This window comes from Acomys minous (genome assembly GCF_964271855.1).
Source record: "Acomys minous genome assembly, chromosome: 5".
NCBI classification, from domain to species: Eukaryota; Metazoa; Chordata; class Mammalia; order Rodentia; family Muridae; genus Acomys; species Acomys minous.
Genome location: NC_140494.1, coordinates 74377079 through 74389971, shown reverse-complemented (window position 1 = coordinate 74389971; position 12893 = coordinate 74377079). Strand labels below are relative to the sequence as shown.

Genomic DNA, 12893 nt, shown 5'->3' with positions numbered 1-12893 from the left:
TGTCCTCAAAAAGACTAGTATACTTTCTTAACTGCTGAGCTACCTCCCCTATCTTGAGAAATAACTACTTAAATTTACACAATACCTATTAATTCTCACCTACATTAAACATTAAACGCTGTGGTCTGTCTAGTGGAGTCACCAAATACAATAACTGTAACTATTGGCTCATAAATCATAAATAGAGTTCTGTCTTTCAAGCTTTCTGAGTGAGTATATCACTGGAGGCTCAACATGAGGTTACACATAACATATAGGTACTGAAGATACCATTGTACATAATACCCTTTCATTTCAGCTTTCCATAACATGAGTTTAGGATATGTATTCCAAGATATTAAAAGTGGTTGCTTTTAGAAATGTTAAACAAATTAGGAGTCTCTATGTGACATATGGAAACGTGTTTTTAAGCCAACAGTCATGGCTATCCTATTTTTACTCATGAATATAGTCCCAGAACAATTAGGTATACAAGAGATTTGAAATGAAATATTTTTTACATCAGTTAAAATTATATCATTCTATATTTGAATAAAAATTCCTACAGTATTATCATATCACTGTTTTATAAATATACATATTTTAAATATATACATATATATTATACTCATATATCTGACATACAGAATGAAAATTAGAGATGAAACTTGAACTCATGTAATTTTCATATACACATAGGGAATTTGGATTCTTACTGTTTTTTTTTTCTTCTGTGGAAATTGAGATGATCAAAAATTACCTGAATACTTACAACTTATTAGCTATGAATATTACTAGTAACACTTTAAACTTGAGTTAAAACAACTTAAACCAGTTAAAACTTGAGAAAGATGTTTTAAAGTGGAAGGAAGGAGAAGGTTCTGCAGAGAGGTAAAATATTTTTAATTATCAACATTTCATTAGAAAATCTCATTAAGAGATTCATAGAAACTTTGCACTACACTTGAATAGTCCAAAGGGCCTTGTAATTAATCTCATTAGTGTCTTTGAGGCTTTTCTACTGCTCAGGTGCACGCTATGCTGGGCAGTGAAAGAGAGTATGTGCTGCTAACACTGGTGGGAATGGTAGAACCACCCAAGATCTATTTTAAGCTCCTGCAGAAATAGGAGCACTTCTTTGCTGCCTGCTTGCAGAGTTTTATTAGGAGCGAAGAAAGCTCCTGAATCTATATTTGCATTCTTCCTTTGATTGAGTAGGGACAGGCACTGGTTGGTTCACTATTTGGTGTTCCATGTCTCTTGGCTCTTATCAATACTCTTAAAAAAACTCAAAAGTCTTCTTCCCTAAATGGGATGCCTGAATCAGTGACTCAGAGCTCATGAACCATCCCAGAAATGCTAAACTGAAGACTGTAAGAGAAGGAAAGGGAAGAGGGCTCAATCATGTCATCGCCTTGGCACGCCACGGCTATTGTACTCCAGAAATCACAGAAGGTATGAATACAGTCCCATGAGACAGAAGGTGTGAATACAGTCCCATGAGTCACACAAGATTCTGCTACTCTCTACTTCACCCTGGCTTAGAAGAGGCTCCTGTAAGCACCAGTAATATACCCACAGTGTGGTATGTAATGCCTCATCCACAATAAATCATAAATAAACTCAAAAGGTCAGTAATTAAATGGCATGAAACTTGTAGAAGGACAATTAGGATGAGAAAGGGATTGAGACATAGTGAGAAGATGATTAAATTTTTCAAAAATGAAAATAACTACATAAATAATGAAGATGGATTGGAGTAGAGAGGCCTGGTTCTATGTATGGTGAGATGGCTCCTAACCACCAGAGTGGATGTTAACTACCAGAATACCATGCTAGACAAACCACCTTCTTCCTCTTCCAGAAAAAAAAGCTGAAACCCAGCACTGCTGTCAGTCATGGTCACTTAGAACTGTCACACTCCCACCCTAAATGTTACAGGGACAGGTGTGCTTTACTCATGAGTGTTGTGAGCTTATCCCTGTATCTTCACCAGTCAGCCCTTATAACTCAGATATTGTGCATTATCTCTCTCATACCACCTCTCAAAATATGGGAGTTTTAAGTATGGAGAAAACTGAGTTTAATAACTCAGCTGTCATTGCTATTTTTACCTCAAAGACTACTTCCCTAAGATTTACAAATTATTTCTTCTTATTTTTGAATTTAAAAAAAAATATTCACTTTACGTCTCTATTGCAGTCCCCTCCCTCCTCTTCCCAGTCTATCCTCTTGCATCCTCTTCCTCATTTGTCCTCTCCTCTTTTCCCCCAGAAAAGGGGAGCCCCCACCACACCCGAGCACACCAAGTCCCATCAGGACTAAGTGCATAAAGGCAGCGCAGCTAAAAGAAAGTGATCTAAAAGCATACAACAGAGTCCACGTCAGAGACAGGCCCGATCTAATTGCTAGGGGACCATGATGAAGACCAAGCTGCCCACCAGCTAGTTAATGTGTAGAGAACCTTGGTCCAGTCAATACATGCTCTTTGCTTGGTGGATCAGTCTGTGAGTCCCCATTGTCCTCCATTAGTTGATTCTGTTGGTCTTCCTGTGGATTTCTTGTTCCTTCTGGGTCTTTCCCATGAGTGTCACAAATTGAGACAGTCTTTTTTTGTTTTGTTTTGTTTTTGTTAGAATGTTCTTTTTTATTTTTATTTTTATTTTTTATTAATTTATTCTTGTACATCTCAATGGTTATTCCATCCCTTGTATCCTCCCATTCTTCCCTCCCTCCCATTTTCCCCTCATTCTCCTCCCCTATGACTGCTCCTGAGGGGGATTACCTCTCCCTGTATATGCTCATAGGGTATCAAGTCTCTTCTTGGTAACCTGCTGTCCTTCCTCTGAGTGCCACCAGGTCTCCCCCTCCAGGGGACATGGTCAAATGTGAGGCACCAGAGTATGTGAAAAAGTAATATCCCACTCTCCACTCTACTGTGGAGACTGTTCTGACCATTGGTTAGATCTGGGTAGGGGTTTAAAGTTTATTGCCTGTATTGTCCTTGGCTGGTGCCTTAGTTTGAGCAGGACCCCTGGGCCCAAATCTGCCTACCATAATGTTCCACTTGTAGGTTTCCAGGACCCTCTGGATCCTTCTACTTTGCTATTCTCCCATGCTTCTCTCATCCAGAGTCTCAATGGGATGTCCTCCCCTCTGTCTCAGTTTCCTGGTAAGTGAAGGCTTTCATTGGATATGCCCCTTGGGCTAGTATGCAGATATAAGTTATACCATTTGAGTCTTTCTGCTTCTGGCTTAACTCACTCATTATGATCATTTCTAGCTCAATCCATTTGTTCACAAATTTCGGGAATTCCTTGTTTTTAATAGCTGAGTAGTATTCAATAGTGTATATGTACCACAGTTTCTTTATCCATTCTTCTACTGAGGGACACTTAGGCTGTTTCCATGATCTGGCTATTATGAATAAGGCTGCTATGAACATGGTTGAGTAAATTTTCTTTTTTGGCCCTTTGATCAATATCTACTTCATCTCAATCTCTGTACATGTTGTTGGCAGAGTATATTTTAGGTAAAGGTTTTGTGAGCAAGTTGGTTTCCCCTCCCTCCAATGAAAGCCCTGGATGGGTATAGGAGGTGGCCACTTCAGTCTCCCTATCCCCAGGAGTCTCAGCTAGGGTCAGCCACGTATTCTCCTAGGATCCTACCCTGTTGAGAGTCTCCAAATTGTCCTAGTGATCTCAATCTCCTGGTTGCCCTTCTCTTGCCCAGCCCTCTCACCTACCTCCTCTGCTTATAGAACCCAGAGAATAATGGTATGAAGATTCAAGTAGAGAGACTCTTGTATGCCTCAAACTCACAAATCATCATATCACACTCACTTTTATTTTCCTTGATGGTTTTTACATCCACAACTCCACCAAAGAGAGAGTAAATTTAATTTAAAAATGATTTTTTAAATTCCATTTCACCTGAATCAGAATGCCTGCCATTAAAAAGAGGTGGTGGTGGTGGTGGTGGTTTTGACGGTAGGGGCAGCAGATGCTCATGCAGACTTAGACTAAAGGGACCTTATATAAATTAATGGTAGGAATGTAAATTTGCCTAGTCACTAGGGGAATCAGTGTGATGGTCTTCAAAAATGTCCAAAAACTATATGTCTCCTGTGTGGGTCATTTGCTTGAAAAATCTTTTTCCAGCACTTTACTCTTGAGAAAATGTCTTTATTGCTAAGGTGTGTTTATGGTTTGCAGCGAAATGATGGTCTGTTATCCTTTGTTTTTTTTTTTTAATTGAGGAATTTAGTCTACTGATATTGACAGAAACTAATAACCAATAATAATTGCTTAGTTCCTCTTGTTTTGATGGTGGTAGTGGTGTGTGTGTGTGTGTGTGTGTGTGTGTGTGTGTGTGTGTGTGTGTGTGTTTCCCTTTTTCTGGTGTAAAATTATTTCCTGTGTTATCTTGGGTGTAGGCAACCATCTTACCTTAGAAATTTCTTTCTAGTATCTTCTGTAGGGCTGGCTTTTAGAGTCTGTTATGAGTCATATGTAATTTTTATAGGTCTGCACTCGGCACCAAGTGTAGTCTCCTTTTTATGTTCTTTGGTCTTTTTCCCCTTGGAGCTTTAATATTCTTTCTTTGTTCTGTACACTTATTTTTTATTATTATCTGGCACAGAGATTTTCTTTTTTAGTTCAATCTATTTCATGTTATGTAAACTTCTTGTTCATTTATAGATGTCTTTTTCTTTAGGTTAAGACAATTTTCTTCTATAATTCTATTGAAGATATTTTCAGAGCTGAGAATCTTCTTTTCTATTTCTATTATTCTTGGGTTTACTTTTTCAAGTGTCTCAAAATTTCTAGATGTTTTTGTTAGAAACTTTTTAGATATAACATTTTTTGACTGGTATATTGATTTCTTTTATCATAACTTCTATGTCTCAGATTCTCTCTTCCATTTCTTGTATTCTGTTTCTGATTCTTGCATCTGTAGTTTCTGTTCTCTTATATAGGTTTTCCATCTCCAGGATTCCCTCCATTGTGTTTTCTTTATTTGTGTCTACTTCCATTTTCAGGTCTTGAACAGTTTTATTCATTTTCTTCACCCATTTGTCTGTATTATCCTATATTTCTTTAAACAATTCATTAATTTCTCCTTTAAAGGCCTCTACATCTTCATGAGATTGGATTTAAAGTCATTTGTTTATGCTTCAGCAGTGTTAGGATATTCAGTGCTTGCTGCTCTAAAACAGTCGGGTTCTGCTGTTGCCATATTGCACTGGTTCCTTATGTGTGCTGCTCTCTGTTCTTATGCTGACCTTTAGCCATCTGGTTGTCTCTGGTATTGGAGTTCCTCAGGTAATGCAGGTAAGTTGTGAGCCAGAAATTGGAGCACCGAGGAGCAAGTGTGGGTTACTGTTATTGGGAATGCTGGTGGTCCCTGATGGAAGCAGGCATCTGGGATAAGATTTGAGCTATGAGCCTGGAATTGAGTGAACAGAGGACAGCAGGGGATTCAGTGCTTCTGGGTTAGTGTGTGTATGTATGTTTGTGTATGTGGGGGGTGATGGAGACATAAATAGGACAGAGCATAGCAAGCAAGGAAAAATTGGGGAAGGTGCTTCCTCTGGGGACCCAGGTAGAGCTGTAGGCTCCTGAGATGGACTATTCAGGGAACAGCTGAACACAGTTTTTATTTAGCACTTTTTACTAATGTCATCTAAGATATTGAACCTAAGGATTTAACTACAGAGTAATGGCCAGGAAAAAATTATGTGCGCGAGCACACACACACACACACACACACACACACACACACACACACACACACCTGACAGTCTTTTCAGTCATAAGAAGAACATAAATTTGTTGCAAGCAGGAATATGGAGATGTCATACTGAGTAAATTCAGTCACAGGGAAATAAATGTTGTGTGTACCTTCTCAATTATAGCTGCTAGATCCTGTGAAGACATATGAAGCCACATATGTTTAAATGACATGAGTGTAGCAATAAAACTATCTGGGAGGACTAAAAGCAAATAATGGAAAGGAGAGTGAATGGACAATGTGCTCATCCTAAAGTGCAGAGTTGTATGGAATTTGTCTGTGTAACACATATCTTGTACAATATACATACTCAACAGCGCCTTTGTAATTGAAAAGTGAAGTGCATAATTTGTTTCTCATCACTCTGCATTTCTTTCCTTAATAGTATAGTATCCATCCATAACAACAGCAAACCACGGGTCAGAATGCCACCTGTTGATTTTTTTACTCCATATTTTGAGTAGTATCAAATGAGCTAGTATTGTGCTCTCAGTTGAGGGATTCCTTTTGCATTCAGTCTTTCTCAAACTCCTCAGTAATTCCAATAACCTAAAGACCTTTGTTGCTTCTCAATGACAGTGGGGTCAAATGCAAAGTCTGTGTATATCTCATAAGATTTTGCAAAATCTCCAGGTGTGTGTTTTCTTGGGCCACTCTTCTCCAGAACCACCAGCCTAATAACACCAGCCTGTACCATGGGCATTAGTGACATGAACTATCATAAGCTTAGCACTCTCGACTGTCATTGTCTGCCCACTGTCCACCCACATATTCTTCATGTCATATGCATTTACTTCCCAGAGTATTCCTGGATTGCGGGGCATATGGGAGATGTCTGATAAAATATAGTCTCTATTACTATTTTTATCAGTTATATATCTCACTTTCTTCTCTATGAAAATGCTGCCATGAGGTTCTGTAGTGGATCTGCTAGTAACTACCCAAGTGTTAAATTGCAAGGTAGAATCCATATGAGCCGCTCAGTATCTCATAAACAGTGGTTGATGATCATGCGGCTAGGGCCGCATCACATTAACATTCTAAGCTCCGAGATCTTCGGCCTGAGATAACAATTGCAATTAAAGAGCATCACAAATCAGAACAGTCACTTCTACAGAAATAGGACTTTGTCACTGTTATAAGAAAAATTTGCTTTAATATTCTATGGTGTAACCTGGTAGAGTAAGTTAAGAGTATAAGTGTGATGTTAAAAACCATATTAGTATTTACTATGTACTTCTTAAAGGGTTGTTTTAAGAATTCCAATTGGCTATAGAAATGCTTTTTTATGAATCAAAATTCCATTGAAATTATATTAAAATAAGAAATGCCTACCAATAATCAACCAATGCAATAATTATACATGGACACTCTATTCAGTAGAATAAAACAAACCAACACAAGAATTGCAATATGGAGAGAACCGTTATGATATACAGATTACATACACTACAGTGTGGCATTACAAGTCCAACTATGTTAAGATGTTTGTCAAAAATACATGTAATCCATTTTCTGTTGTGATTATATATGCTATACATTAAACCAGAGCCTAATAATGCAATTCTTGAAGTTCTCTGCTAATTTCTACATGCAGATATTTCTTGTGCCTTGATTTATTCTCTCACTAAGATAGTCACCAAATCTTGTCAAAATAGAGTAAATAATACAAAAGGGCCTCTCACCTTGCATTCCATTGAGGAGGAAAGCACATGAGGGACGAAGTGGCTAAAGATATTTGCATACAAATTCAGACAGGAAACAAACTATTTCCTATTATGATACATGTTATGTAGGAAGAAAGGTCAAAAGAGAGGTACAGGGGAGAAAATTGCTCACAGGTGGAAATGGTAGGTGATAATTGATAATGGAATAGATCAACCATGTGGAACATATTCCAGGGTGAAGAAACAGGAAGAGAAAGACACTAATTAAGGTGAACATAAGCCAACTTGTTTTAAAAAGAGAAAGCCAAAGGGACAGAAATGTGGTTTATAAAGAAGTGTGAGTTAGAGGGGGTGAATCAGAATCACATATAAGGCTAAATTCTAAGGTCAGTTTCTACCTTCTCTGGAATACTACATAAGACTTATTTATTTGTTGTTTGTCAGCTTTTCCCTCCACATAAAACAGCTCATATTACTTGTCAAGGAATATAATCGAATATATTGCTGACATCAATTTCTCTACAAATTGTAAAGCACATACTCCTGCTTCAACAGACCTGCCTTGCCCGATTCAGTGGATGAAGCCCAGTCCTGACTGGACTTGGTGTGCCGGTATGGGTTGTTGGTGGTGGGGGCTCCCCTTTTCTGAGTATATAGGCAGGGGGATAACAGGTAGAATGTGGGAGGGAGGTGAAGAAGAAGAGAAGGGAGGGGACTGATGTCTGGATGTAAAGTGAATACAAACATTAAAAATAATATGGAAACCAATGACCCTAATTATTTAGTATTCCCTCACCAGTCTTACTAAAACTTGCAATCTAAGGGATTGCAAACCCTTGAAGTATTTCCCATGATATTTTTTCTGCATTTTCACAAAATAAACACTGCTTGCTTTGCAAGAATATTCATTTTTCTCAGTGGATAGGGGAAAACATGCAACAGTATTGACAGCTTCAACTGAGCATTGCTCGCATCCAAGGTTCCTACTCTTTTTGGCCTTCTTAGTATTTCCCCATCCTTTACTCTAAGGCCCTTTGCTATTTGGTTACCTATCAACTTAGTCATCAATCTATTATCTAACACTTGTGTGGTTGTGTTTGCTGACTAGAGGACTTTATGATTTATACTGATTCAATGATCATAATTTTCTTGTTACAACCATGGTGGAAATCCCAAATTCTCATCCTATTACATGCTAGTAGGTTCTGAGCAATAGAAACATAACTAATGCATGACACAGCTTAACATAGAGGGTCTATGTACTATTTCTTATCCACCTATCTGAAATCTAAAGGCTTCTTGTCTCATGAGTCATATTCAGAACCAAGAAGCACATCTTGGTGTCTGCTCCTCAGTGATCCCATCTCTTTGAGAACAGTCTTCTTACCCCCCCCCTCTATAAAATCCACCCTTCAAATGCTGCACATCTATCCCTTTATCAAGACATAGTAACCATCATGGGTTTCCATGTATTCCCAGTTTTACCACAGTTTTTCTGACCCAAAGCTTATCAGTCATCAATAGCTTAGAGAGAGAGAGAGAGAGAGAGAGAGAGAGAGAGAGAGAGAGAGAGAGAGAGACATAGGAAGTGAACAATACAGTTGTCATAGCTTCACAACATTATTGAAGACAGTGGGTTATTACTAACCCACTATTTCTTGCAAATATTAATAGATTTTTGGCACATGCCAATACCATGTACGTTAGAAATTGTATTGTTCATTGAGCTTCATATTATGACTGTTAGGCTACCATATGAAAAGATATTTGCATTTCATTTTTAATGAACAATTTTATTATATTACTGGAAAATACTGAAATCTATATACAATATAAGAAAATGCAACACTTATTTACGAAGAGCATAGCTGGGGCACTCTGATGTCACTTTAGAGTCAGAGTGATTGGATCCCATGCACAATGCACAGAAGCCTTCTGTTGACATCCATTGACCTGAAGTTTCACTTACATTTTTTAATATGTGGAGCTGAACCCAGGCTATGCATATTTTGTGTATTTAAAACTTTATGCACACTGTATACCTACAACTAGAGTAACTATTAGATGTCTCAACTGGGAGTTTTACTATTTAAAGTTAAGCAGTAGAAAGTTGGCTACTTAAAACACATTCTGAAGTGGAGCCAAATTTTACCTGAGACATTTAAAATTCTTCACATTGATTAAAATCATTTCTATGTTATGAAGTTTCTGTAGACCACATATTCAACAATTTCCCTCTGATTGCATGCTCTTTCTAATTAGCACTCATTGTGCAGTGTAGTTTTCATATGGCACTAAGGTAAGGAAATATGCAGAGAACATTTTTAATTAAACCATAGTGGAGGAATTAACCTATGAAGACCCGTAGAAATATTGTCGAAGGCCATCATATTTCATTAACTTAATTTCATATTTCTGGTGTAATCTATTTTTAGAATTATTTAAGACATGAAGAAGCACACTTACATATGATGGAAAGCATTGCACTCTGCATAGTTGCACTAATCATTTCTACAGATAGTATCTTCATAAGACATGATGCATTGACATTTAAGAGATCAGCGGATCTAGATCTGCTAGGTCTACAGCACAGAGGTTCCCCGTGGTCTTTTTTTTCTGTTCTAAAAATTACAGTTAAACATCAACCTGATGAAGGAGGATACACGAAGTATGTTTTTTAGAAAGTCCTTACCACTGCATCTTCTTCATCACTGAGAATCTTAGAGAGTGAGGAGATAGTTCTCTTGATTTTGAAATGTATCAGAGATAAGTTATTAGCGCTTGTGTTTTCTCTTTGTCACTTAATTCTGGATATGGATCATGATTTAATTAAAAGGCACTTCCTAAACAATGCAGTAAAGCCTACAATATTTTACTCTTGCGCTAGTGGATGTTTTGAACTGGTTTCTTACAAAATGCAACTTATTTATGTGAGACATTTTAATTGTATGCTGCATACCACATCAATGCACTGCTTTTTTCATGGTCTTGATATATCTTGCTGAAATATTTTAATCAATACAAATGCTCATCTCACAATTCAACATGATAGCTGTTAGATGCTGCTATTTATTATTAGCATTTTTAGCATCTTTGGTTTTCTTTCTTTCTTGCCTCATTCTACATTCAATTCCAGGTATAAATCTTTCCAAGCCCATCAAGAAGATGGATGAAATGTTGTACAGAGGTACAACTCTGAAAAATTCTGTTTGGCAGCTGTGATGTACAAGTCTTTGCCATTTATTTTTAATGGAAATGAATCAGTTTTTATGTTTACATACAAATTTTGTTGCATTTTGAAATTGGAACAATCATTCTAAAATTTCTACATCTTAAAGGGAAGCACTTTTTTACTTCTGAACAATGTTGAAATACATTATGGGATGATTTTAATATTGAAGGAAATAGTTGTATCAGTGTGTATTTTATTTTATAGTACTAATTAGCAGAAGCTCATTCAATCGATTTCACATCAATGAGAGATCTGAAGAGCACTGAAAAACAGAAGTCCAGACTTCTCCAATTCTTCCTAGCTCTTATCTAATGTTCCATAGTAAATATTACTTGATTTTTAGGAAAAGATACCTCAAATGAATTGTGTCACTATAGTAATAAAATTTATATTTAACAGCTTTGAGAGATTACAGGCAGCTATGTAAAAATGAAAAATTTTAAAAAGTGCATAAAATTCATAACAAATTCTCTCAGTAGTTGGAGACACAAGCTTAGTACTTTGGACAGATGTTCTACACCTAAAAGTGTTTTCCTACACTGTTTTGAAACTCAGTCATGTTAGTTTCCTGACCTCCAAGCTTCTTTTCTTCATTACCATTATTTCAATTCCATATCTTAATTTTTAAAACTGCTTTATATTAAGATGAATCTCCTGAAATAGGTAAACTGAATGTCGTACTTGTAAATTAGTGTTATACATAAAGTGTACAGAAAAGAAATACTCTAATTAAAACAGTGAACCGTAGCTTGTCTTTTAAAAAATATCTTAGTGAAAGCTAATCCTGTTAGATTACTTGAAAGACAGAACTTCCTAAAAAACAGATAAAAACAGCAGAAACCAAAAGGGCTACAAAAACAGAGAAACACTACATAGAACAGTAATCCATTTATCGTCTGTTGTAAAAGTATAGCTCAAAATACACAGACACAGACACAGACACACACACACACACACACACACACACACACACACACACACACACTCCAAAGAAAGAAAATGTAAGAGTAACATGTGTTTATTTGGACAGTAATATGGCCACTAGAGGGGTGATTATTTGTTTTGTGCCAACACAATCTGAGGATTTTTCCTTTCCTTGTTTTTTTCTTACTCTACCTTCCTCCTTTTCTCTTTTCTCTCCCCTCACTCATTCCTACTCACATCTTCTCTTCTTCTGTCTTTGGAGTTGGGGCTCCCTATGTAGTCGATTATACTATAATTTTATGTGAGACTCATTCGTCTTTTGAGATTATCAGAAATATAAAATTGCAAGTTTGTAAAACCCTCACTTAAATGACTAAATATATATCTTTATTTGCATATCAATCAGTTCTACTCAATCACAATTATTTGCATTTGTTCTCACATGGCTTCCCGTGGTAGTTGTCTGAAAACATGACTTGCGAAGGTCGGGATAGAAACGGCTTTCAGATCTCATGTTCTAAAGAGAAACAAGGAAGCCCGAGTCTCCTAAGTCAAGGAAGGATAGGATGTTAATGATCCCTGATGACAAGAGTGATGGACTCTCAATTGCCCCAACACAGCATAACTCACAGCATTTTATGAATTTAATAAAAATGTGTTTTATAAGCCTATGACTTATGTACAGAGTTTTAAGATATTTAGAGAAGTCAACTTCTTCATAGAATTATAACTGAATCATGAGTTTTGATATTCTATCTTATTTTTAGTGATATGTTTATAACTTTCTATCATTCATTGTTTTTCTATAAATCCAGGATAAATCCCTGTCTAGATACTGTAGTATAGTGTAAGATAGACATTCATATTAGATATAAATAAGTTAGACATGCGGCAGAGTCAACCTAGGAAGTGACATAAGCCTAGGACAACCTTCCTAAGAACAGTAGCACTCTACAGGAAGTGACATAAGCCTAGGACAACCTTCCTAAGAACAGTAGCACTCTACAGGAAGTGACATAAGCCTAGGACAACCTTCCTAAGAACAGTAGCACTCTACAGGCAGGGCATTAGATTTGGGAAGAATCTCAAAAATCACACCAGAAATGATGAGCTTAGTCTAATTAAAAAGATCTGAGAGTATAAGTTACTCCTTCACCATAATGTATAAGTCAAAAGAGTACAGAATAAAATTATAGTTTATCTGTGGAATTTGAAATGAATAAACAGGAGTGATTTTCTAGATGTTAGAAAGGACAATTTTAGGTCCAGCTACTCAGGGCCACATGAGAAGACAAGGC

The 12893-nt window shown here is 36.8% G+C and overlaps 1 protein-coding gene across 3 annotated transcripts in view; it reads left to right on the top strand.

Moving 5' to 3' along the window:
- Nucleotides 1–12893, top strand: part of CNTN5 (contactin 5) — a 1112028-nt gene that overhangs the window by 76878 nt on the left and 1022257 nt on the right. The window lies entirely within an intron of this gene.